The following is a 26,520-nucleotide window of genomic DNA, read 5'->3' on the forward strand; positions in this document are numbered from 1 at the left end:
AACTTGTGAGCGAGAGTGGGTTTTGGGGTGCTGGCCACCTCAATAAAGTGGCTGTCTACTGCCAGAAACCTGGAAAGGCAAGGATTTGTCTAAACTCTCCCCTCTCCATTAATAACAGGGACCCCAGATTTGGAGGCAGCTCTGCAGGAGGGGCGTCACCAGAGCTGAGTAGAGGGGAAGAATCACCTCTTTTGCCCTGCTGCCCACACTGGTTTGGATGCAGCCCAGGACACGACTGGCTTTCTGGGCTTCAAGCACACATTGCTGGCTCATGTCCAGCCTCTCATCCACCAGCACCCCCAAGTCCTTCTCTGCAGGGCTAGTCTCAATCCTTTCATCCCTCAGCCTATATTGACACCAGGGCTTGCCCCGACTCAGGAGCAGAACTTCACGCTTGGCCTTGTTGAAACTCATGAGATTCTCATGGGCACAGTTCTTGCACTTGTCCAAGTAATTTTAAATGGCATTACAACTGCTTCTTCTTATTGAGCATCAATGCATTCAGTACTGCCCTAGAAAAGGACTATATTTTTTGCAACATAAAAAAAAAAAGAAAAAAAAAAAGATGAAGCTGTTATGTGTAGTAAATATAATTCACGACATTCCTTGTATGAAATATGTAATATTGGATACTTGTTAGATTATGCCCGTTGTATTAGTTCCCCCCCTTTGCAGGCGAGACTGGGTGTATATTGGAAACTGATTTACAAGTAAAAAGACGTGGCTCGGCCAGGAGATGGGCTATGTTCGGACTCCAGGTGCTGACCATCGGGACTCCAGGTGTTGATCATCGAGTGCTGATCATCACGTAAATGGCCCAAGATGGATATCATGGAAATCCTCAGACAGATCCATGTGAATGCAGCCTTCCTGTAAACTCTCATCAGGAATTCACCTACTCCGGACATTGAATTATTTCTCCTCATCACCAAAAAAGAAAATCTTATTAACCTATGGACTCTGAATATAAGAAAAGACTAACTGCTGAAATCTTGGCCTCATGCGGACTTTTCCCTATAAAAACCGCTTGGACCAGGATGGAGGTGTGTGGGCATAGGAGAAAACCTCTCCTGAGGCTGACTCCTTGTGGCAAACCCAGGGCCGATTCCCGGGCTCGGCTCTGTCTTTTTCCGTAGCTGGCTAGATAGAACTTGACCGCTAACAAAATTATGTTTTTCTTATTTTTAATCTGGCTGAAAAAATTCTCATTTATAACAATCTTGGTGACCCCGACATGATCTGGTTTGGGGGCATCCAGGGGAGTTCCCTATCCTTGATCCGGGCAGCGCCCTGCTGATTTCAGCAGCCGGACAGGACTGAGGAACTCCACGGAACCAACCAGATTCCGAAAACAGCCGAAAAGCCACATTAAGGAAAGGATATATACGGGCCCAGAGCCCTCGGAACTTGGGGCTAAATCTTTGAGGCTGCAGCAGCAAACTTTCACTCGTAAAATCAACGTGCACAAAGAACCCATGCGGGAAAAGGAGCCGTAAGTATCGCGTGGTTGAGTGGGGCGTGAGTGGGTGCGTGTGTGAGATGTGACATAGTCATGGCACGAGAGGGACCCCAACGAGCCGCAGTTCCGCTAGCCCGAGAGGGAGGTGGTCAGCTACGGGGGAAGCAAAAGGATTCCGGTATACTCACAACACGCATAAAACCTTAAACTCGGGGAGTTACAGGTATCCACCCACAGATGGGTCGGGGGGGGGAAGGTACGTTCTCGTGGACTTGAGAAACTGGTAAACCTGACTGGCTCCGGGCTCAGGGAGCCCGAAAAACAGGTACAAGAGAGCTCACTGTTCTTCCAACTGAAAACCCACAGACCGGTTCGCCATGAAGTAACTAGGTTAGCAAGATTCGGTCGGGAACAGACCGGTTTAAACACTTGGTAAGACTCGGTCCGGGACAGGACCAAAATACACATTTTAGCACGTGGGTTGCTGACTTCTTGGAATGGCTTGCAGACACTGACTTGGAATATGGTAAGGAAAACCTTTAATATGGGACAAAAAAAACAGTAAGGTGTGGGGGGGACTAAAAGGGAAAAATCCTAAGCCAGTAAAGGGTGAACAACTGACAACAAGAAAAGGTAAGCATTCAAAAACAAGAAGGGGGGAAACAGAGGAATTCCCGGAGATTCCGAGAGAAAGTCTCCTGGGTTGGATGTTAGAACACTGGGAGGACTGTTCTGTGAGACGGAAAAGGTCCAAAGAAAAAATGATACACTATTGTGTAGAAGTATGGGGAAATATGGAAATTGGAAAATACCAATACTGGCCCATTTTTGGTACCTTCGAAAATAAGCTCTGCCAAGCACTCTCAAATCACTTGTATGAGGAAGAGGAGTGGGACAATGAGGAATTGGACTATGCCAGGCTATGGGAATATGCCAGTGCATGGCTGTTCCCTATAAAGACCTCTGGCAACAGGGTAAGCTCAGAAAAAAATTGGGAACCCCTAGAAAACCTGCCCCCCCCCCCATAACAGGTTCCCCCAGCTCAAGCACGGGTCCCGGCAGCCCCCCCCATCAGCGGCCCCGGCTCAGCCTGCACCGCCACCTAATGTACAAATCCCTGATGCAGGCACTCCGGGACCTTCTCAGCCCCCACCCCCGCTTCCACACAGCACGGGCAAACACACACACACGCACACCACACCGGGGAAAACACATCTCCTCCTGCCAGTAGAACCCGGCAGAAAACGAGGAGAGAAAACACGGGAGATAGCGATGATGAAAGGGACAGACCTAATCTATACCCTTTACGGGAAATCCCCACAGCTCCCGGAATCATCGGGTTTGTAAATGTTCCCATCAACACTGGGGATGTAAGGGCTTTCAAAAAGGAAATGGGGAAATTAATGGATGACCCTTTGGGTGTGGCGGAGAGGTTGGATGAATTTCTGGGAAATAGTATATATTCATATGATGATATCTTGGCTATATTAAGATCTTTGTTTAATGCTGAAGAATGAGATATGATAAGGCAGGCTGCCATAAAGGATCGGGAATTCAGGAGCCCCCAGGGCGGGAGCAGGATGGAAAAGTGGCCGGAACAAAGACCATCATGGAACGCTCAGGTGCAGGCAGACTGAGCAAAAATGATCGGACTGAGGAACATGGTAATACAAGGTATTGGGGGAGCGGTCCCTAAGGGACAAAACATTAGCAAGGCATTGGGGGAATGCCAGGGGAAGGATGAAACTCCCACCGAGTGGTTGGAGAGACTCAGAAAAAGCCTTCAAATGTATTCCAGTACGGACCCTGAATCCCCTGTGGGGGCGGTCCTTTTAAAAACACAATTCGTGGCTAAATCATGGGAGGACATTCGGAGGAAGTTAGAGAAAATAGATAATTGGCAAGAAAGAAGTTTACAAGAACTATTGAGTGAAGCACAAAAGGTATATATGAGGAGGGATGAGGAAAAACAAAAGACACAAGCCAGGGTGTTAGTGGCAGCAGTAAGGGAAGCACAAGCACAAATGGCTGGGACATCAGCTCCAGCCCAGGGGCCCCAGGGAAAGCTGGCACACACACAAAAGAAAAAAAAAACAGGTAAGTGCCCCTGAATGTTTTTACTGTAAAAAGAAAGAACACCTCAAGAGGGATTGTAAGAAAAGAATAAAGGATGAAATAGTCTTTCAAGAAGAATAGAGGTGTCAGGGGCTTTACAATTTGGGGTCAAGGACATCTAGAGAACCCTTGATAAAATTAAATATTGGACCCCAAAAACAGGAGCTAGTCTTTTTAGTTGATTCTGGAGCAGAAAAAACCACAGTCAAACAACTACCTCTTGGGTGTATCAAAGGTAAAGATTTTATGACTGTGATTGGGGCAAAAGGAGAAACTTTTCACGTCCCTGTCCTAAAAAAGAATGTAGAAATAGAATCTGATAATAAAATCTGTGTTGGGGATGTTTTATTAGTGGAAGAAACAGAATACAATTTACTGGGGAGGGATTTAATGGTAATATTAGGAATAAGTATAATTGCAAAGGACTCACAACTCATAGTGTCCTGGTTTGTAAAATAAGCTTGTATTCTATTTGCCATCTGTTGGAGGTTGGGCAGGTTTGTTATCTCTTCCAAGAACAATGGTTTGCTCGAAGAGGTAATGGTTTGTTAATGGGCCATTGACTGACTCACTGCAGGCCTGGTAACATAACACCATCCCATTGTGAGATGCTCCACCCAGAGGGGGAAGCCAAGCACTCTTTTATTGCATAAAAGAGGTACCTTTTGGGTGACAGAGCAGCTCGCTCTCTTTGCGGGATTCCCAGAGAAGCAGCTCCTTCGGCAGGACTCCCGAGAGAAGCGGCCGGAGCGCGGTGAGGAGGTGGCGGAGCTCAGAGGCGGCACCGGCGCAGAGGAAGACCGGCCCAACTGCCACCAGATCTTCAGAGAAAACTATACCCTTCTAAAGATCACCACTTCAGCTGCAATTCATCAGCCACTGCAAGAGGAGCAGCTATCATTTCAACCGGACTGCTACCAACACCCCGAATCCTCAGGTTGTGGACTTTATCACTAGTTTTGTTTGTACCAATTGCATTTGCCTTTTTAAATTGTTACCTAGTTTTCTCCTAGTAAAGAATTGTTACTCCCATTCCCATATCTTTGCCTGAGAGCCTTTTAATTTAAAAATCCTAGTAATTCGGAGGGAGGGGGTTTACCTTCTCCATTGCACAGGAGGCTTTTGCCCTCCTTCACAGACTCCTGTCTTGTCAAACCAAGACACACAGTAAGTTTATACAACCTAACTACTGAGGATGAAAAGAAAATTGATCCCAGGGTATGGCACACTCCAGGGGAAGCTGGAAAATTAGACATGGAACCAATTCACATTGAAATTGAGAGACCGGAGTACCCCAAAAGGGTGAAGCAATATCCCATCCCTCTAGAGGGAAGAAAAGGATTAAAACCAATAATCGAAGATTTAATAATAAGGGGCACCTTAAAGCCTTGCATGTCAAGACATAATACACCTATCTTAGCAGTTCAAAAATCAGATGGTAATTATTGGCTAGTACAAGACTTAAGAGCAGTAAATCAAAGAACAAAAACCCTATTTCCCACGGTCTCTAATCCATATACTTTGCTGAACAATGTGTCCCCGGATGATAAATGGTATAGTGTGATCGACCTAAAAGATGCCTTCTGGACTTGTCCTCTAGCTGAGGAAAGCCGTGATTATTTTGCCTTCCAATGGGAGGATCCAAACACCCACAGAAAACAACTAAAATGGACTTCCCTCCCTCAAGGGTTTGTAGACTCAACAAATCTTTTCGGTCAGGCCCTTGAAAGTGTGATCAAGGAATTTGTGCCAGTCCCTGGGACCAAACTATTACAATATGTAGATGACTTATTGGTAGCTGGCTCGAAGGAGGAAGAAGTCAGGACTGGAACCATAGCTTTATTAAACTTCCTAGGAGGACAAGGGTTGAAAGTTTCAAAGTCTAAATTACAATTCACTGAACCTGAAGTAAAATATTTGGGGCACTGGCTGACAAAAGGGAAAAAGAAACTAGATCCAGACTGGGTGGCAGGAATAATTGCATTGCCCTCCCCTAAGACAAAAAGAGAAATCAGGCAATTGCTGGGACTTTTGGACTTTTGCAGTCAATGGATCGAAGGATACAGTGAAAAGGTAAGTTTTTTATATGACAAACTTACCATGGACAGACTTAAGTGGACTGAAAAAGACGAAGAGAGTTACCAAGGATTAAAAGAAACCCTCATAGCAGCTCCAGTACTAAGTCTCCCTGACATAAAAAGGCTCTTTCAGCTTTTTGTGGATGTTAGTAACCACACTGCCCATGGGGTTCTGACCCAGGACTGGGCAGGGGCCAAGAAACCAGTCAGATATCTATCCAAGCTTCTTGACCCAGTCAGCAGGGGCTGGCCACCTGCTTACAAGCAATTGTGGCAGTGGCAATATTAGTAGAAAAAGCCAAAAAGGTAACGTTAGGGGCTTCATTAACCATCTACTCCCCCCATAATGTAAGAAGCACCTTGCAGCAAAAAGCTGACAAGTGGCTGACAGACACCAGGCTTCTGAAATATGAAGCCATTCTAAACCACTCCCAGGACCTGGAGCTAAAGACTACCCCAGCACAAAATCTTGCCAAATTCCTGTTCCCTCCCCCTTGCAGGCGAGACTGGGTGTATATTGGAAACTGATTTACAAGTAAAAAGATGTGGCTCGGCCAGGAGATGGGCTATGTTCGGACTCCAGGTGCTGACCATCGGGACTCCAGGTGTTGATCATCGAGTGCTGATCATCACGTAAATGGCCCAAGATGGATATCATGGAAATCCTCAGACAGATCCATGTGAATGCAGCCTTCCCGTAAACTCTCATCAGGAATTCACCTACTCCGGACATTGAATTATTTCTCCTCATCACCAAAAAAGAAAATCTTATTAACCTATGGACTCTGAATATAAGAAAAGACTAACTGCTGAAATCTTGGCCTCATGCGGACTTTTCCCTATAAAAACCGCTTGGACCAGGATGGAGGTGTGTGGGCATAGGAGAAAACCTCTCCTGAGGCTGACTCCTTGTGGCAAACCCAGGGCCGATTCCCGGGCTCGGCTTTGTCTTTTTCCGTAGCTGGCTAGCTAGAACTTGACCGCTAATAAAATTATGTTTTTCTTATTTTTAATCTGGCTGAATAAATTTTCATTTATAACAAAGCATATAGGAAAGCCTTGTAGAATAGTTATCTTGAGCTTATTTATTTTATAAATGAATGATTAGGGCAGTAAGGAGTCACTGTACCTCTCAGCATCTAAAAAAAAAAAAAATTAAAGCCAGTTGTAACCAGATTCCCAGTAATTTCAGACTGAAGCAAAAGCAAAGTGGAATATCTTAACCACATGCAGCAAGTATTTCAATCATCCAGCAAGGTGGAGTGTACACTACTGATTACTGTGTGCCCCTACAAAGTGAGTAGCCTTTTTCTGCATCTCCGAAACACCACTAGAAGCGAAGGAATTCACTTGCCTTCTTCAGAGTCTTCACTATGCATGTGTGTCCCAGATTGAAAAGCAAGATGTATTCTATTTGCCATCTGTATGGCAGTTGTCTTGTGTTAAGTGGGCAGTTGTTCCTTATCTCTTCCACAATCAATCATCCCTCTGGGGAGACATCTGCTGATAATGGGCTATTGAATGCCACTGCATGACTGATAAGAACTATAACATCCCATTGTGAGCTGCTCAGCCCAGAGAGAGGAGCCAAGCATTCCTACCTGCATATAGTATTGAGATTCTGGTCCACCAGCACAGCTTTTTCTGTGGTGGATTTTCCCAGAGGAACGGCTGCCTCTTCCACTGTCTCTTCAGAGGAAGATTACACCCATTTTTCTACAGGATCACTACTCCAACAGAACCACACCTGACACTCCAGGAGGACTGCAGCCACAATTCCAATTGGACTGCTACCAACACCCTGTCCAACAGGGTGTCAGGTTGTATTCTGACTCTATCAGTGTTGTTTTGATTTACTGCATTGTTTATTTTATCTTTTTATTTTCTTCCCTAATAAAGAACTGTTATTCCTGCTCCCATATTTTTACCTGAGATTCCCCCTTAATTTCAAATTTATAACAATTCGGAGGGAAGGGGTCTACATTTTTCCATTTCAAGGGAGGCTTCTACCTTCCTTAGCAGACACCTGTCTTTCCAAACCTAAACACTGTGGTGCATCTAAGAGGCAGAAAAGGGAAGAGATGCTCCAAAGTACCAAAATCCTTTAAAAACATCTTTGGTTTAAAGATGAAGCCTCAGAAATCCATGCTATTTTTATGCAAATGAACACAAGGACATGTGTATTTCTAATAAACCCCACACAAACCACTTAAGGAAGGAACCTGGAGGATGTTCTTCCTATTTCACTTTGATGCTGCTCTATAGAAGCTGTCACCACCAGTCTGAAAGTTTACAATACACTCAAAGGATTCTCTATTTTCTGCCTAATGGCTCCTATATGGGAAAACTACTGATCATACTCACCCCATACTACAGATAATGCTTATGGAAAAATGAACAGCAGCTAGTTGTAATTAATTAGTAGGGAACATATATAAATCCCTTTCTTGTGACCTCAGCCTGGAAACTTCTGTTGGCAACAGCCTATACTCAAAAGAAGTTTGCCAAAATACATTCCTGGCATTCTCAAGTAAGTTTACCTGTTTAACTAGGTTTAATGATGTCACCTGCAATATGAACAAATGACTCATTAAATGGAAAAAAAAAGAAGAAAAAAAAAAAGAAAAAAAAAACAAAACAGAGAATATGTTTGTTTTTACATATTCTAGTTTTATAACACAGTTCACATTTTTGTTTCTTTTTCCCAAGGCACCAAATTTTTTTTATACCAGATCTCAGAAGGCTGACACATCCCCTTCTCTCCCTCCCTCCCCCAGAACTAAACCAAAAGTACGGTTCTGATTTGGATCCATTGACTGTGACCCATGTCTTTCCAATGTGAAGCTCCTCACAGCACAATGGCAAAATATCACAAACCAATATACAAAATTCCCCCCCCCCCCCCCCCCAGAAGATAACTGGAAGACAAGTCATGCTGTGACTACAAGTTGATATTAATTTCACAAGGGAATGAATATTAGAGCTCTCATAATGGGGTGAGGAATTGCCTATTTTGGTTAAAAAACACTAATCCTTTTGACCTGGAAAAAGCCAGCTTTGCCAAAACAGACCTTTTGTTCAAATAGCCCTCTTTGAAAATGCATGATTGTCACTCATCTTTTGTGGACTTCACACTATAAAGAAATAGGTTACATTACTGCTTTACACATTGAATGCATGCCTTGTACATACAGAGGGAACATCAGTACTTTTTATTTCTCTGTAGACATCCATACCTCTGAATTCATGTGGGAGAAAGGAACCGTATGCTTTTACACTGGTCAGGATTTAAACATGCAAATTGAAAAACATTAAGAACTATTTAGTCACTGTAAAAGTAGATGTTGCAATAATTATACATCTTGTGTATGCATGTATTGATGAAGTCAAAGAAAGTGCAAAGAATGTATACAGACTCTCCAAAGAGATTAAGCATTGCTCACTTTTCATATTTTACTCTTATCCCAGTAAATGGGAGGGTGATGGTGGAAACAGTTTTAGTGGGGGTTAGGACACTGAGCATGACTGAAGATCCAGTGTACAGCTCTGTTACAGATTGCAGTCTTCTGAAGAAATATGCTTTTCCTAGAAATCTTATGCTATCTTTTCAGGGCTACTGTAATAGCCCTGGTTTGGGTTGGCATTTCCTCATTTACAATACCTGTGTAATCAGTGTCTGAAACCTGGCCTTGGCCTTAGAATTTTGCTATATACTTAAGATCTATCTATTTATTTGCAAAATTAAAATATGCAATAAACTGATGCATATTCGACATGCCTTTGCTCTTCCTATTAATCATAGAATCATAGTCACAGAATGGTTTGGATGTTAATGCATGTCTCTTAAAAAAACTAAAAACCCAAAAGCTACGAGGTTGGTAACACTTGATTATTTTAAAAAAAGTGGAGCCAGGTAAACAAGATCATTCCCTTTGTGCAACAGACAAATTGGCTTCAGCACTCGCTGCAAACTTGCCACTGTGCCCCATTTGAGCCAAATCAATTCTATTACAAAAGCATCATTTTCCAGCACTGGAATTGCCAGAAAATAAACAATAATAGGAGACAGAAACAATGATTCCTGTAAAAAAGTAGTGTCAGCAAAGGATTTTAAAGTGGGAGCCTTTTAAAGTGCAACAGCCAGTTGGAAACCTCAAAGAAATAGTGTATGATATTTATTGCTTCTTGAAAAGAAGGTAAAATGACTTCAGAATGACTCGCAAATCCACCTCCTTCCTCCAGGTATGGAGAGATCTCCAATAGAACAAAGCATACTGAGAAATCCCACTGGAGATTACTCCAATAGAACAGTTGATTTCATGAAGTATCGAAGATAGGCAAAGCACTTAAGTACTGATCTCAACAAGAATCACAGAATCATTTAGGTTGGAAAAGACCTCCAAGATCGAGTCCAACCTTTGATCAATCTCTACCATATCAACTAGACCATAGCACTAAGTGCTTTATTCAGTTGTTTCTTGAACACCTCCAGGGATGGTGACTCCACAACCTCCCTGGGAAGCCCATTCCGATGCTTGACACTCTTTCAGTGAAGAAATTATTCCTGATGTCCAACCTGAACCTCCCCTGGCAACAGCCATTCCCTGTTGTCCTGTCACTATGGCTGCCTGGGAGAAAAGGCCTACCTCCACCTGGCTACAACCTCCATTCAGGTATTTTTAGTGAGACAATCTGCACTGAGTCTCCTTTTCTACAGGATAAACACCCTCAGCTGCTCCTCAAAAGACTTACTCCCTAGACCCTTCACCAGCTTCATTGCCCTTCTCTGGACATGCTTCAGCACCTCAGTGTCTGTCTTGTAGTGAGAGGCCCAGAACTGGACACAGTACTTGAGGTGTAGCCTCACTAGTGCAGAGGGGATAATCACTTCCCTGGTCCTGCTGGCCATACTATTTCTGATACAGGCCAGGGTGCCATTGGCATTCTTGGCCACCTAGGCACACACTGGTTCACGTTCAGCCAGCTGTCAAACAGCACCCCCAGGTCCTTTTCCAACTGTCTGCTTTCCAGCCAATCTGCCTCTAGCCTGTAGCACTGCATGGCATTGTTGTGACCCAAGTACAGGAGTTGGCACTTGGCCTGTTTGAACCTCATACTACTGTTCTCAACCCATCCATCCAGCCTGTCCAGATCCCTCTGCAGACCCTTCCTACACTCCAGCAGATCAATGCTCCCACCCAACTTAGTGTTGTTTCCAAACTTACTGAGGGTGCACTTGACCCCCTTGTCCAGATCATCAATAAAGCTATTAAATAGGGCTGGATGCAATATTGAGCCCTGGGGAACCCCACTAGTGACTGGCCACCAACTAAATCTGGCACCATTTACCACCACTCTCTGGGCCTGGCCGTCCAACCCGTTCTTAACCCAGCAAAGAGTGCACCTGTCCAAGCCATGGGCTGCCAGCTTGTCAAGGAGAATACTGTAGGAGACAGTATGAAGGACTTTACTGAAGTCCAGGTAGACACATCCATAGCCTTCCCCTCATCCACTAGGAGGGTCACCTGGTCATAAAAGGAGATCAGGTTGGTCGAACAGGGCCTGTCTTTCCATAGAACCATGCTGGCTGGGCTTGATCCTCTGGTTGTCCTGTACATGTTGTATGATTACACTCAAGATGATTTGTTCCATAACCTTCCTGGGTACCAAGGTCAGGCTGAAAGGCCCCAGATCCTCCTTCTGACCCTTCTTGTAGATGGGCGTCACATTGGCCAATCTCCAGTCACCTTGGACCTCCATGGTTAGCCAGGACTGATGATAAATGATGGAGAGTGTCTTAGCAAGATCTTCTGCCAGCTTCCTCATCACCCTTGGATGAATCCTATCTGGTCCCATAGACTTGTGAGTCCCCATTGCAGTATTAAGGAAGCTTCCCTGTCTGACCATCCAGAAGACACTCTGGTACTCACTCTCACGCTATCTGAGCTGGAACTAAAGCCCCTTTGCAGCTACACCCCCCATACTCATAGAGTCGGACCAGGTTTCCTTACCGGGGGGCCTCAGTTCCTGCTGTGTCTCTCAGTGTCTGGTCCTCTGTCTTAGCCACAGGTCCCTGTGTCCTTTGTTATACAAAGGGTCAGCAGTTCACCACCTCTTGCCTCATGCTCAGGCTCAGGCTCCTCCTGCCCCTCAGAGCTAAACCTGTATGGGATTTCAGCTAGACAGCAGGGCTGAAACTAACATAGATGTGTGTCATGGTTTGACACTGGCACAATGCCAGTGCCCCCATGAAAATGTGATCCCTCCCTTGAATGCTGTGAAGTGGAATCTAGAATAGAGCAAAGCAGGCCCAAGCTTAATAACAGGAAAAAAAACTTTATTAAACTACCACTACAAAAGAAAAGAGAAAACTAAAGAAGGGAAAAAAAAACACACAAAGATCCAAATGAAAACCTTGCAAAACATTCCTCCACCCCCACCACCCAACTCCAACAAACCACAGTGAGACACAATCTGGACCCCAATCAGGTTTCCACCCTCCAAACAACCGATACTCAGTCCATCGAGGGAACAGAGTCTCTCCTGTGCCACAGACCCCCCAAGAAACACAGCTTCACATCCTGTGTTTCCATGTCACACATGGCACCGCCCGGAGAAAAAGTTTGCCATGGTGACCCTTCTCCTTTCCATGCACAGTGCTCTCACCACCAATGCATGGATGGTCACTGCCTTTAGGATTTTTCCTTTCAAGGATGCCCTGCCAAGAGGGGAGAAAACAACAGTTCAGTTTTTCATTGTTTGGGACCACAGTCCCCCCCATTTTCCCCTGGGGCCGAGGGTTCAAGAACAGAGATCTTCTTCTCTTCTCTTTCCTTTCCAGGGCAAGGGGGCACCACCACAAACCCCCTAACCTTTTCTCTGTTCACTCCACTTTTGTCTTTTTCTCAGCTGAAGCAGGTCTCTTGACTCACTGGCATCCTCCCAAAACACAGTCCCTCTTGACGGAGAAGATTTGGTTCAGGTTGTGGCTAACACGGAAAAGTCCAGCCAAAAGCCACTCCTTGTCCCCCTCCCATCCAGAATTCCTCCTTCCAACATCCCATCCCAGGGTCCAAGGTGTCCCTCTTCCTCTCTTTCAAACCGAGGAGGGGAAAGGAAAATTCACAAAGCTTTCATTTCTCAAGAAAGGGTTAAAAGTCCGAACTCCTAGGATGGCTCGATGCCCGGACATCCAACAACTCCCACACGACTGGGCACCTTGCAGCAGCTCCCCCCGCTCCTCCTTCCTTGCGGCTTTCTCTCTCCCTCTCGGGAGAGGAACTCTGGTGGGGGGGAAATGGAGACATCCCAGATTTCTTCCACCCTTCCATCTGCAGGGGCCAGCCCGATTCCAGTCCTTTCACCACCCTTGGGGCTTTCGGCCTACCTTTCTCAGGCCATGGGCTTCCCCTCCCCCACCCAGCTCGTGGCTGGGGGGGGAAGGTCTGCACTGCACGCTGACCGGAACCAAAGAGAGCTAGTTCCCCTGGGAATTCTGCTTTCAACCCCTCTGTGTTCTCAGAGGCGTGTCTACTTTCAATTGGTCAATATCTAAATTGACCTCTTCCTTCCGGAAAAAATTATCTTTCCGTGTCAAACCACGACAATGTGCTAACCTTGGTGGGACGGAAACCATAGCAACAATGAATAGGAATGTGAGGGGGGAAGTGAAAAGGAATGTTTTTCTTTGTTTTAGAGTAGCCAGGTAGAACTGCACCTGCAGAACTGTGGTTAAGCAACATAGTTAAGAGACATGAGTGATGTAGTTATTGTTTAGTAGTGGAAAATTTTAGCTGATGCTGTAAAACTATATAAACTCTGTTACACAAAGAATAAACCGCTTCTTCTTGCATACAACCCAAGTGATGCCCCGTGTCTTTATCAATCGCCATCAAACCTGCAGCTTGAACTGCAGCTGCAAACCGAGCTACCTGCACTAAATATATTCCTTAACACCATCACTCCAGTCATGCGAGTCATTCCCACCACGTTTCTGTGATGACAACTATGTCAGAGCTTTCCTGCTGCACTAAATGGCCTCCGGTTCCTCCTGTTTCTTACCCACACTGCTGCATTGGCATAAATGCACTTGAGCTGGGCTATTGATTTCATCCCCAACATTGGCCTGCCACCCCCAGGCTCATCTCCAGTAAGCCTGGTCTTATCCCCTTCCCCCTTCAAACCTAGTTTAAAGCCCTTTCAATCAGCCCTGCCAGCTCATGGGCTAGAATTCTTTTCCCCCTTTCAGACAGGCAAAACCCATGTCTCCAGCAGGCCTGATGCTGTATAAACCACCCCATGATTGAAAAACTCAAAATTCCACCGATGGCACCAGTCTTTAAGCCACGTGTTGATCAGGTGTATTTTCCTGTTCCTTTCAGCATTCTTCCTTGCTACTGAAGGAGTTGAGGAAAACACCACCTGTGCTCCTGGACAAGTCCCTGGAGTCACAAGGAAAAGTACTCTTGGCATTCAGTTGGATACAAGTTGCAATTTTATTCATAAAAAGAATACCTTAATACACTCTGGTTTCTCTATGCAGTCTTCAGAAAAAAAAGGCTTGCTATGGGTGCTGTGGGTTTTTTTGAGAACAGAATGTTTCATTTTGCTCAGTTCATTCTATTACTGAATTAAACTTTCATGTATTGGTCTTGCCAAGTGCTTCATGCTGATTGTATTGTGTATGATAGTATAATCATTCCCCATGCATTTCACACTAGCTGGCTGATTAATGCAATAGACTACATGCAGCACTGATGGCAAGAGGAAATCATTGCCCTTCTGCACACTAAAATTCAAATGTGCATTAGGAGTGAGGGTGTAAACCAGGAAAAAAATTCCTTAAATTTCTCTTTGTCTCTTGCTGCCTACATCTGCTCCAAGGGTTAAAGGCACATTTGTATTCAACTGAAAGAAAACAGGTATTTTACATTTTGAGATTCTATTCTAAATGATCATTAACTACTTGCTCCATCTGTGTGTGTGAAGTAATGAAAAACTGCTCCCAGCTTCCTGAATTTTCAGCATTCAGCACAATGAAAAAAGGATCTAACAAAGCACTTCTGATGTTTTGCATGAGCCATTGTTCTGGCTTATGCCTTTTTCAGTTTGTTTTAAAAACAGCTGCATCTTTGTGGACACTGCCATTTGACTAAAGGGTTTAATAGAAGAGAAATTTGCTTGAAAGGTGTAGTTTACAGTATCATAGCCTGAAACTACAATCCCCTAAGAGAGCATTTACATATCTGTCACATGTCCATTAGATGCCCCTCTATGCACTTATAATACCCTATAACCTAATCACCATAACAAGGCATGGGCTATCAGTATATAAAGCTAGGGGAAAGTATAAAGCATTTGCGAATAAGTCTCACTGATTAACTTCTCTAATATCTACAAAACCATTCATTTGCTCATAAGCAGTCAATTGAAGGTGAAAACACTGCTAATACTAGCACAAATAGTACAGAAACACTCCTCTATGAATAACAACATGATTCTTCACAATTTGAAGTAATTGCCAGCATTTACAGCTAGGCAGTGATCACAAAGTATTATTAAATATTTATTAAATATTTGAACTGGTAATATACAGTCTATTTTTAGAATAAAAGTTAATGCTACTACTAAGTATAAATACACTATATCTAAATCTATCATAGAGATGAATTAATTACTCAGTTAATCCTTTTAGGAACATGCAAAACTGGACAAGTTTGAGAAGTTTGTCAAACAAAACAAGATATTCATAAAAGAAAGGGATGAAAGTACATCTCATTTTTTAAAAGAGTGGACCAAGTGCAAACACTCCCTTGTACGGTGGAAAAGGTCAGGAAAAATGTATGACTGACCCAGCTATGTTCACAGAAAGTAAATAATCCACTATAAATGGCCAGAAGAACATATTCTAATTGTCTAGTATGAATTCCTTCATACTCTAAAATTTCCTGAGTTAATTTTACCTTCCAGCCCAAAAGTGATGGTCGAGTTTTTTACAAAAAACGGCATACTTAAAAATTTAAGATTTCCAATGTGATAAACTAGCACAGCTGGTTATCGGATCTACTGCCTGGCTACCATGACTTCAAAATTCTAAGCTTATTTCTAGTTTTCTAGTTAAATTTGTCCAGCTCAAATTATAATATTCAGTTGCCTTTTGTTTGAATGGTAGAAGGGTCTTCATTATCAAGTTTTAGTGTAGGTAGGTCTCTTAAATCATGAAGGAGATCATCCTCCTTTGTCTTGAATGACAGGCCCAAGCAGATCAAGATTCTTGCATTTCTCACTTTAGATTACTTTTTCAAGTCTTCAGTTATTTTTCCAGTATCCATTCAAGACAGAAAACTGAAAAATTCCAGATTGCTGGAATGCAGAAATTAGTGAAGATTCAGCAATTCTTCTCCATCAAGCTACTACTTCTCCGTAGCTCTGATATTTACTAGAAGTGATATCAAAAAAATTAAATAGCAGCTTCATGTTATTGAAGTACTAAAAATAGAGAAAGTAAAACAAAAAAAGCTAAGTACCAGTTTGGGCTCACAGTCAAACTCTGACCTTAAAGTTGTCAGTCACAATTACAGTTAAGGACACAATAAGTTTTTTACCAGCTCCAGTGCAGAACAATTTTTAGAACATTTATAAGTAAATCAGTTCAACAGGGAATAAAAACTCCAAAAATTGTTTTATGTGTGTAACTTGAAGAAATTTGGCTCCTACTATAGAAGTACTTTCCATCCAGCTGAATTAAATGGAAACCCAAGCTTTCTGCATGGCATTAAAAATAACCTCCTAAACCCTAACCCCTCAATCGATGATTATAGACATAAGTTAATTACTTTCACCATTATTCCTCATAGCCAATAAAAGCAGCTTAACTACAGGAAAGAATACCATCTTTGAAAACAGGTACCACTTACTGACATATTCCAACCTCATATGCACATTTTCAAATACCACTATGATATATGCCAATAATCTTCAATTGTTTGTAATGGAGGAGGAAGGAAATGATCCTAAAAACAAACAAAAAAAGACAGAACCCATCTTTATACAATGGCAGCCTGACCTCATTTACTGGGGAAATGTATTTGGCAACAACTGAGACACTCCAGGGTCGTGACAGGAATTTCTTTAAATTGTCATCCATAACTCAGGCCTTAGAGCAGCACAACTCTCTTGAAATGTAAAGATAGAAGTACTGTTAATTTAGTGCCTCCAATAGCATAAATAATTCAAATACACTGTCATATATTAACAGATTATTCTGTGAAAGAGATGTTACTTTAAGTACATGAACTTAAGGCAAATGTGTCTTGTAACTATATGGCAACGACACCATGGCAGCTAAGATTAAGAAAACCTATAATGATAAAAAGACTATCAATTAAGCAAAGACAGTTTACTGGATATGACACAGTTATAGACACAAGTATGTGCAAGAGATCACTCCACCCATAAGTCCCACAATTAAAAATCAATAGAAATGGTGCAAAGCATGTTGCATCCCACCTCCTTTGAAACATAGGTATTCCTAGAGCTTTTGCTTCAAGACCAGAAATGTAATATGAGCAACTGATTAATCTAAATTTTGAAATTTGAAGGTTCAGGGCATTTATACTCTCCTTAGCTTTAAAACAGAACATGATTCAATTACAACTTTGGATACTCAAAGAAATCAAGTAAATATGGATATAAGCTTGGCACTCAAATTTCAAAATTAAAGCCTTGCTGTATCATTTTTGAAAGACCATAAAATATGAGGAAAAGTGACTGTTTCTACTGCATAGTGGATTCTAAAATGGGATTGTATGAAGTATGCAGGTCCAGAAAAATTATATTAGAACACAAAATCTGTAATGAATGCTTAACTTAAGTGGCCCTTTTTCATGGCAGCCTTGAAGTAGTCACCAAAGCTGACATTGGGAAGGAATTTCTCTAGGGGCATACTGGCAACAAATCTAGCTGCTTTTGTCCTTTTATCCCCTTCCCTTAAGTACTAAGCAGAGATAATGTGTTTAAAACAGCTGACATGTCCCATTCCTGCAAGTTTGTGTCCCTAATTGCAAAGGGAAGGAATGCCTGAGAGAAACATGGATGGAGAATAACTTCATTTAGTTAAGGTTAAAAGAATCTAACTTGGTATTTTCTAGACATGAAAATAAACTTTTATCAGAAAATTTCAGACTGGTTTCTGAATCAAAAAAGCATTATTTTACACTTTAACACTCAATCACTAGTTTGCTCATGGCAAAATTGTAATTAAATATTTTAATTGGTCTATGATGATTCCTTGCCTAAACTCAACATTTAGAATTAAGTTGTAGGTGAGGAGCAAAGTGTTACTGTTACAGATAAATAATGACATTGGCTCTCGTGATTAAGGGATGACTATTGTGTGTATATTAAGAGAAGCTTTATTGATGTATAGTTATTGTGGCTTGTTGTTTAGATGTCCTCTGTTCTCCCCATAGTCCCCTTTCCACTTTCCCACTTCCTCCCCCCCCCCCACCCCCCCCCCCGGATTGTTGCCACCGGACTCCCTGGGTTGTCTAGGATAGGTTGAAAAAAGGTGTGTACATATACCTCTTGCATGGGACAGTGGTGAATGGAAAAGCTTGTTGCTAGGGGGGTGCGGCATGACAACACCTGACCCTCCAATCAAGTTGTAAGAAAGTAGTCTCTACCAATAAATGGCAAAGAAGAGCTGAGTGACAGACATTGGGAGGGGCCAGGGTTGCCTGACGCAACCCCCCCCAGGGATATAAAAGGCAGAACAGACATTTTGTGGGTGAGCCACGTGGCAGGCAGCTCCGGGGGTGGGGCTGGGCTTGGCTCCGCTCCCAGCGCTGTTAGTTTTCCTTACTTAATCCTTTTGGTTTATTTTTTTTTTGTAAAGGTTTAATAAGCCTTTAAAATTTTAAAAAGTGAGCAGTCATTTCTCACATTACTATTCAAAATTTAGGCATGATCCTTTAGGAAAAATATTGTGCTATTTCTCTACATGAATGACCTTGTAAATTTATATTTTAGATATAAATTTTAACACAAAAATATATCACTAACTCAGAAAAAGTCAAAATATCAGCAAATGTGAATTCAAAGTAAATCATCAGACTGTTCAAACAGTTTAAAAGCAGCCCACAGTAGGGCAAAGTTCTAGTGAAAAACTAGTAATAGAACTACTAAAGCAAAGATATATTATTCCACTCAGGAAATATCTTTGAGAACAAGCCATTTAGTATGCATTAAAAAAAAAGGATTGTAAAGACATCATCCAGAAAAGTTTTATCTCATGAATGAGGCTCATAGTAATATCATGAGGGGTTTCTACACTTAAAAACTTCAGATACAATTAGGTGATTGAAATAGACAGAAACTTATGCATTAAAATGTGGAGGGTACCCAGCTGGAAGTACAGAATATATTTTAAACTCTCCTCAAATTCATGAAATGCAAGAACCAACAGAGATTAGGATCATCATGAGGAAAACCAAGAACAAGTTTGCCAATTTTATCCACAACCCTGCCTTGCAAGAGATCTCTGGATATACCCTCTTCCCCATGTGTTGGATCTGTCTGGGATGGAGTTAACTTCCTGTGAAAAATGCGTATTTTATGATTGGATCTTCACAAATATTAAAATGAATGCTGTAATATATGATTTAGAATAAATTCGTGCTCAGGACTAAAAAATACAGTATCCTTTTTAGTGGAACCAAGTGACGGGAAAGAGCAATATACATAGGATGAATTCTTGTCTCAAAAGATGGTTGTTCTGAAGGATTATTCTGTCTAGAAGATATGCCTCGAATGATAAGATTGTTATATGTGTATATAATAATTTGTGCAAATAAAATTGTAGTATATTTTATAATTATAAAATGTTAAGATATACTCCTATAAGAAGTTTTTAAAACACACAAACCAGCGACGGGGATTGCAACACAATGTCAAAACCATCTGGACAAAGGAGAGAGGACTCCATTTACAAGCAAATGAGCATGGCCAGCCTGGAGATGGATCATCCATCAAGGTGGTCTGAGGAACCCCCAGTCGATAAATACATGATAAATGTCCGAAACTGAGATAGCCAGAGCCATCAGGGAGATACATCTCAATACCAAATTCCAGGAACGTGATCATGGGTGTTCATCACTCTCCAGACATGTATTGTTCAACTTGCCACAGAGAAAAGAACTACACATGAATACATGCAGTCCAAAGAGGAAGAAAAGGGACTCTGCCTCGGGCAAGAAAAATCGTATAAAAATCGGTCAGACAGGACAGTCAGTGTAAAGCATAGGAGACCCTCTGCTGCAGCAGTCAAACCTGTGTCTCACCTAGCACCGATACCCGGGCTCTCGGCACTGACCCTTTTTGATAGTGTTTTTTTGTTGTTATTCTCTAAATTTATATCTGGAACATTTAATACATTTTCTTTAATTAATAAATTGGAGCTTTCATTTATAACAAGATGAATATTCATCACCAGAACAAGATATTCAAGGGGATTACCGTCTAACAGGATTTCAGCAATCAGAGTATTCCGGGAAAACCTCTGTTTAGAAGCACCACAAGAAAAGAACATGCATTAATATGTGAAAAGGGACAAAAGGAAACAGGAGGACCCCCCCCAGTATCCTGCTAAGTCTGGAAACAGTATAAAAAAGACGCTGTGAAATTGGTACCCTGTGAACTGCTAGGGTACGGTGCTGCATTAGTCTGGACCCAGTTCACCCAGAACCAATCGCCTGGCTCGGTGCTGATTTGCTTATGGCTTTTCCAATTTTACTTTTATTTAATTTAATACATTCCTTTAATTATTAAATTGACTGATTCATTTATAACAATACTATATGTATTATGGAGGGTTATTTTGTAATACTGTATTAATCCTTTTAAAGTAGTATGTTAAATATAGTTTTAGGTTACAAGATAATGTTAAAATAGAAACTATGCAATGTAAGATATTTTTTACTAGCTCAAGAAAAGGGATAAGATAATCAAGAAACTCTTCTCACAGAGATAACAGCAACATGAAACCTGAAGAGTTACAGCCTCCTTATCGAAAAAGACAAACACTGAACATTCTCTCTGTCTTTATGGAACCACCAGGATTAAGGGGAAGAAGTTGAGAAAAACCCAAAAAATTCTTAATTTGCAAGGAATTTATACATCATGTATGAGATATATGAATATGCAACAAGCTATTGCTTTTATGGGTTATTCCTTTATTCACAAGGAATGTTTTTGGCAGCTTAGTGCCCAAAAACATTCGAACATCCGTAATTCTTTGCTTTTTATTGTCTCATAGTGTCCAAATCCTCATTGTCCAAATTTTTATTACTCTAATTTTATTACTATTTTTATAACTATTTTATTACTAATAAACTTTTAAGATTTAAAAAAAAAAAAGTGATTGGTGTTTTTCACACTTCCCCCATAGCAGCCCTCTCAGCACTGTGCTCTGCATTGGGTGCCAGATAGGTTTTGAGAACACACTAGTGTTTTAGCTATTGCTGAGCAGGGCTTGCACAGCATCAATGCTGTCTCTCCAACATCCCCTCATCTCCAAAGGCCAGTAGGCTGGGGGTGGGCAAGATCTTGGGAGAAGACATAGCCAGGACAGCTGACACAAATTAACCAGAGGGATATTCTATACCATATAATGTCTGCTCAGATAGAAAACTAAGATAAAGAAGGAGGAAGAGTGGGGTATTTGGTATTCTGACATATGTCTTCCGGAGCAACCAGTACATGTACTGAAACCCTACTTCTCGGGAAGTAGCTGGACATCACCTGATGATGAGAAGTTGTTGCAGGATGCCCTGCCCTGGAATGTGGTCAAACAACATGAACAATGCCCTATTTTGTAAGCTATCAGTGATGGGCTAAGAGGGGCATCGCATGCTGGTTTTTTGGTGTTGAATTACGATAAAACCCATCTGGCACACCAACCTCAAATCAACATTCCGGAAGTGAGGCAAAGATTTGGAACTGCTAAACTGACCTGAAGGCATACTACTCAATGAGTCAACCCCTTTACACTTTAAAAGTCAAGTTTGTTCTTAAGTATAAAAATGGAGGAAATCTACCAGAAATGTTTGCTTTGAAATATGCAAATAATGTGAAATTTCTTCATCTCAAAGGCAAGCAAGAAGATAAAGATATTGAAAATTGTAGTTCAAAAGAAATATCCGATCCTCTAATCTATGTGTTGACAAGCTGTTTGATGGTCTCACTCCACCAAATAGTAGATACTTATCTTAGATTCTTCTACTTGATTGTTTTCATTGGGTTAATAATCTCAGATTTAGTTTAACCGTTTCAGCTTTATTAAGCTGTCACAAGAGCAGCCCATCTTTGATAACAGTAGGTGCTGCAATTAAGGCTTGGTTTAGGGTTGACAAATATAATGATTCCTTTGTGGCACATGAAAAGCAATTGAAAGTTGTTTTGCATTACAGATTTAAAAATATTGGCATTTTTCTAATTTAATTTGTTCCTTAGCTTTTGCTAAGATGACATTTAAATTGCAGTAAAGGGAAATGGGGCTTTTAGTTTAAATGTAATCCCCACATTTAAATGATCTGTAATGGCTGTTCAAGTGGGAACACTATTGTTTCACTGTTGGTCGGTCACATATGACATTTGTATTCAGGTCCTGTATTATCCATGTAGCTAAAGGGCTTCCAATTTCATTTCACAACCAGAAGCTTGCAGAAAACACCAATTAGCTTGCAGATGCCATTTGCCAAGAAAACTCAGCTTCTTCTCAAAGTCTGGCATTTGGCAGTGCTCAATGTTTAATTGCAAAGCAGAGGCTTGTAGTAATCATGATCCCTGGTCTAGGCACAAAGTCAATTTTTCCCTTTTATTAAGAATTTTTTTTTTTTCATTTTCATAGAGAACAAGAAACATTTACTTAATTTTTGCTGGATGACTATTAATGAATTACTGCTGTAGCAAGATTGCATGGACCCTTTTCCTCCCCTCTAGAGTACAAAGAAGGTTAACTGACTGACCCAATTTGACTTCTACTGCAGTCAACACAATTTACCATAAACTTCAGCAGAAACTCTGATCAGAGCCCAGTGTGTCCTTCCAGTACTCTTGGCCAATGCCCAATGTCAGGCAGGAAGCATCAGTTAAGTTCTAATGAAAGGCTCAAGTGGCTCAGTCAAGGAGCAAAGCTGAAATTATTTAAGTAAGTTTAAAACCTATGCCAAAATAGAACTGAGAGTGACCATATGCCTAGACGTTGGTAGACAGCATAGCAGTGCAAGCAAGACAGTCTTTATTAAGCAGAATCTATATTTACACACTTTAGTGGTCCTAAAAATCTCTATAACTACAATGCTACCCATCTGTGAAATAAATGAGAACTTTTTTTTTTTTTTTTTTTTTTTTTTAAAGATATGCCACTCCAAATTGCTCTGAACAGATAATACAAAAAATTGAATTTGCAAAGGCCTGGTCCACTCCCTTTACTGATGTTTTTCCAACATCTTAGAAGATGACAAGATAGGAAACCAACATTATTTTAGAACATAGTGATACCATCGCCCCCTTAAACCCAATGTCTGAGTTCTCTGCCACTACTAGCATAGATCAAGGGTCATCAGAGACATGCTGCTTTTCCTTTTATCATTTGCTATCCTAACTAACTCTGGTGTCCCTTAAAACTTCCTTCAACTTTTGCACATTCACATGCATGTTTCACCTTAATAAAGAAATGTGTTTAACTAGAATGAAACTTGAAACTCAAAATCCTGGCCAAAACATGGCAGCAGCTTCTAATTTTCACACAAGGTAGGATTTGAGTTGGAAAGATTCATCCAATTAACAGAAATTTTCAGGGAACTTGTTAAGCACCAGTGGAAGGAAGCACTTGTGTGGGGAAGAAATGGACAGGTTAGCAACATAAACACAAGCTGGAGGTGGAAGAACCAAGTTAATTTCTGCCCTTAGCCTACTGCACACCTGAAGTGATTGAAATGCATTTGCAATTGAAACCAGGGTTTCAATATTTTGATACTGTTAGAGGGGGAAGAGCAGTTCAGGACTGAAACAACAAGGTTGGCCTCAGATTGCAACTATCTCAGCTGAGATAGTGTTGAGGCTGGAGGTTGCACTGCAGCTTTTTGGAAGTGTCAACTACAATTCTGATTAAACAGAGGCAAACTAATAAATTAGATTAATCTAAAGTATTGCTTATTTGATGCTTCAGGAAGAGAGATTACACCTTCAGATAAGTTCTGTCAAGAAAATGACAGTATGGAACTGATGAAACAAGAAGAGCCACTAAAAATTTAACAAAAGCTTTAATATTTATTGTCAGCATGTAATAAGACTGCTACAGGTAACAGATGGACAAGGCATTTCTACCTCTCCCACCACCTACCAGCTCAACCCACATAAACAGTGGCAATGAAGCATAAGATGCTATGGTTTTCATTATGACAGGATACAATTTTCCTGTGTACATGTCCAACTTGGCAAAAAGCATTATTCCCCAGAAAACCAGGGTATCCTAAAAATTACATACTAAAAGGATTTATATGCTTGAAGGCAAAGTAATTATATCTACACTCTCTGACAGAGGTTTGCCTACTCTGACAATAAGGCTTTCCATCACAAAATTCTATTATATAAACCACAGACAGCTAGTGTTTTATTAGTCTAATGCTTCATTTTGAATGAACATAATTTATGCTAAACAGGTTATACCCAGTCTTAGCCCCACCAGACAACATGCAATCAATCATTCTCATATTTAACCTTTGACAATGGAAAACTTGAATTTTGCTTTTGACTTTTCCTTTCTAAATGAAGCATGTTATTCTTGCTTGGATTTAATTTCATTTAGTGTGCTAAATGATAAGATTTTTACAGTGTTTTTTTAAGTCAGTGAAGAATTGATGAGTCTGGTTGAGAAAAACATGAGCTGGATCATTTGTTAATCTTGCACCTGACTTGAGCAAGGCCTAGCAACTGAAGGATGTCTGGAGTGAAGCAAAGGCATCACAGCCTAATGCTGTTTCAGTGAGACACAGAAAAGTACCCACAACTCTGTACTAGCCAATAGTTGCACTCCCTTCACTGCAAAAACACCAGCCTCTCTGAAGAGATAAGAATGTGCACAAAGACCCTCTGATGAAGGTCAGACAGCCTTCACTGCTGCCTCAGCATGTGGAGGAGGACCAAAGTGTTTATTGTACCTCTCTTGCCAGCTATCAGTTCTGACCAAAGGTAACCCTCATTAAGCCCCATTTACATATTATCTTTCATATCCCTTGGAATGCAAATGAGGACCAGCATGAGACATGTAATACGTGTATGACTGACATCACCAAACACCACCTATAACACATCACCAAACACCACATATAACATGTGATTTTTCTATCCCATGGGGATGGGGCAAAAATTTATAGTATGCGACCAGACCTGTAGTACTGGACTGGTAAAATGCATTATTTGTGCACCTGTGCTCATGCAAGTTCCTATTGGACTCAACCAGACTTATAGAGCCAAATTGGTTCTAATAACAAATTAAGCCCAGCTGCACCCAGCCCCTCTGACTTCTGAGGACCAGCTGGAATGGGAGGGGTTTTATTTACTGCTAAATTCCTATACTCTTAATGCAACACCATCCGATAATGAATTTCATTAACTAGTGTTGCCTTGAACAAACAAGTTTAATTTTAACAGCTTCAAAGTTTGTTATCTCCAGTCTGTTGATTATTATCTCATTTGTCTCTATTATTAGGACCAGGTAACTATACTGATGTCAACTACATCTGCAAAATCACTCACAGAATAGGAAGTAGGAAAACAGAGAAGTGGGCTTCTCTTGAATTTTTCTCCATTTCCTCTCTCCTTCATAAAATTCTTCGAATACTCTTAGAAAACCAGTTCCAGCATGTATTTAAATTTAAATTCTAAATGGAGTCCTGCAACCTGTATCTCTAATTTAGAACAGTATTAGACTGCTTTATAGAAGTGTGAGAGACTGAAATGTTATGGTTAATGGCTTAAACATTGTTATGGAGGACTTTTTGCCCATTATGGCAAAACTGTATAAAAAAGCTGTGACCACTAAAGCCCACCCCTCCCTGAATATGCCTCCTGACACGAACTTTGGACTGAGTTAAGCCTTGCCTAAGGGAACTTGAGATAAGACAAAGATGACAATACTGTCCAATTATTTCGGGTCTAGGGAGAAGTAAACAAGGCTGAGGGAGAAGAATGTATCCACAAGAAAGCCAAACCCAGATGCTGTCCTGAAATCAGCTCTGGCTGAGATTGGGGGGCAGGGAAGGGAGCATAGTCCACAGACTCCTCTGCTGAGGCCAGGTTTGCACACACTCCCTCCCCCCCAACCAAGCAGGGAGGAGGGGAGTTTTTGAGTGTGTGGCATAGCCTCTGGTCAGAGGGAATTAACACCCATCCTCCCTTACACAAACCGTCTCAGTTGTAAAACACTCCCACCTCCGGAAGGCCTTATACACACAGGACATTCAGGTGAGAGGCAGCTGAGGAGATGTCATAAACCATCAAAGACACCCGAAGCGCCCCCTCTCCAGACTCATTCCTGAGGCCTTCCACCAGAGGACTGCATGGGATGCAAAGTGATGCAACAGATCCAGTCTGTTGCAAGAGAGTGTCAAACTTGCCTCCCCACCAGGGGAGGTACCTGGGCATTCTCACCTAGGCCAAACATATATTAATACATTGAACTCTATGTTTTGCTGGACCCTCACCACTGAGAAGACCAGAAAAAGAGGATCAATGGGACTCCATCGGGATGCATGGAGTGGTGAGGTTTTCTACTTAATATGTCTCCTTCACTGTCTCTCCCTCCCC

At 41.6% G+C, this 26,520-nt stretch overlaps 1 protein-coding gene and 1 long non-coding RNA gene across 3 annotated transcripts in view; one reads left to right on the forward strand and one right to left on the reverse strand.

Moving 5' to 3' along the window:
- LOC146762993 (zinc finger SWIM domain-containing protein 6) overlaps positions 1-26,520 on the reverse strand; it is a 325,533-nt gene that overhangs the window by 86,770 nt on the left and 212,243 nt on the right. The gene's annotated exons all lie outside the window — the stretch shown is intronic.
- LOC146762995 (uncharacterized) lies at positions 1,364-4,612 on the forward strand. Its single transcript, XR_014952543.1, has 2 exons — positions 1,364-1,492; positions 4,281-4,612. It is a non-coding gene; the product is annotated as an uncharacterized LOC146762995 (long non-coding RNA).

Source organism: Lonchura striata, chromosome W, assembly GCF_050655825.1.
Source record: "Lonchura striata isolate lonStrDom1 chromosome W, ASM5065582v1, whole genome shotgun sequence".
In the NCBI taxonomy this organism is placed as follows: Eukaryota; Metazoa; Chordata; class Aves; order Passeriformes; family Estrildidae; genus Lonchura; species Lonchura striata.